The sequence below is a fragment of the Aptenodytes forsteri genome, unplaced genomic scaffold (genome assembly GCF_000699145.1).
Source record: "Aptenodytes forsteri isolate BGI_AS27 unplaced genomic scaffold, ASM69914v1 Scaffold11, whole genome shotgun sequence".
In the NCBI taxonomy this organism is placed as follows: Eukaryota; Metazoa; Chordata; class Aves; order Sphenisciformes; family Spheniscidae; genus Aptenodytes; species Aptenodytes forsteri.
This window is the reverse complement of record NW_008794155.1, coordinates 3,714,547-3,716,059: the sequence shown is the minus strand read 5'-3', so window position 1 is coordinate 3,716,059 and position 1,513 is coordinate 3,714,547. Positions and strand designations below refer to the sequence as shown.

The 1,513-nt window shown below is 48.2% G+C and overlaps 1 protein-coding gene across 2 annotated transcripts in view; it reads left to right on the top strand.

The window, feature by feature from the left end:
* The first annotated feature begins 250 nt into the window (after positions 1-250).
* The window catches only part of UBXN4 (UBX domain protein 4), a 20,134-nt gene continuing 18,871 nt past the window's right edge, over positions 251-1,513 (top strand). Inside the window, exon 1 of one of the 2 annotated variants that reach the window (XM_019472265.1) lies at positions 251-275. The gene's annotated coding sequence lies outside the window, so the exon portion shown is untranslated. Of the gene's footprint in view, positions 276-332; positions 358-1,513 lie in introns of those variants that run through there. The other variant, XM_009279747.2, reaches the window with a different exon arrangement.

Sequence of the window (1,513 nt, the reverse complement as noted above, 5' to 3'; positions counted from 1 at the left end):
CGCCTGCTGCCCCGTGGGGTGCCGCTGCCCGCAGCCGTCCCCGTCGAGTGGGCCCAGCCTGCCCGCGGCCCTGTCACCCGGCGCCGCTCCTTCGCTCGCCCCCGGGCGGAGCTTGCCGGAGGCTCCGCAGCGCCTTCGCCAGCTGTTGCTTCCCCGCCTCCCCCTCCCGCCGTGCAGTGATTTCTGCTGTGTCAGTACGAGTCCCTGCCGCCCGGCCCGGCGGCGCGCGGCCGGCTGTAGCGGTGTATCAGTCCCACTGCCCAACCCTTGTTATGGTATATCGTGGCTGCATGCGCTGCTCCAGGCAATGGAATTAGTTGTTTCGATGTTTCGCTTTTCCCTTCGTTATATCCTTGTGTAAGCCTGCATTCGGTTCTTACTGTTGTAACTTTCTTAACTGTTTGTGTACAGTGTCCTTTTCCTTTCAAGTTACCTATAGTGTTTGTTCTGTAACCGAATGGTAGTTGAAACCTATAGAAACTCACATTGCCTTTAAGTACGTTGCCTTTCTGACTGGAAAAATGAGAATGGCTAAAGGGAAAGGAGGACGTTAGACAGGCTCTTTAACTTTCTTCTTGTGTTTTTATGTATGCGTGTATGTTGTTTCTTTCGTTTTTACTATTGCCTTAAGTGCTTGTGGCTTGAAGTTTTTCAGATGCCTCATGAAAAAACAACCACGCTAAACGTGTGACTAGTGTTGTTCCCTTAAGAATTATTGAACCGTGGGTTTCACTTAGTTTCAAGGAGAAGTTCACTCCCAAAGGGGATGTAAACAGAAAAGTAATGTGCAGTTAAGTTCCGTTGTTGACAAAACTCTCCTTATACTTGGAGAACAGCATTTTCTACTGGATAGCAAACATATTGCTAGAAATCAAGATCTTCTCAGCCCACAATGTGCTGTGTTGGTGTTGGAGGAACGAATGGGGTAGTGTATGCAGGCTTTAAGGCGGCATTTTAAAGCCCACAAATCATGACGGCAGGTGGGTGCTATCATTTGAAAGCCTTTTACCATTGGATTTTTTTTTTTCATAAACATACTTTAGTGTGCTTACCTACAACGCCTACCTGATAGCTCTCTGCCTTCATAGTCAATATTGAGATGATCATAGCATGTTGTACAAAATTAAATGGAAAGCCAGGTGGTAAACAACAAGAAACTTCTTGACACAGGTGTTTTGCAACACTTGACATCTTCACCGGTGAAACATAATGTGCTGTGACTTGGTTAAAGGCTGATCTTCCCTCCAACTTCCTACTGAGGGTTAAAAGTTTTCTACTAAATGTCTTGGATGTTTCAAATGCTCTGCATTGGGTTTGCGCGGCAAGGTTTTAGTAGCAGGGGGGCTACAGGGGTGGCTTCTGTGAGAAGCTGCTAGAAGCCTCCCCTATGTCCCATAGAGCCAATGTCCGGCTCCAAGACGGACCCGCTGCTGGCCAAGGCCGAGCCCATCAGCGATGGTGGTAGCCCCTCTGTGATAACGTATTTAAGAAGGACGAAAAAAACCTGCGCAAC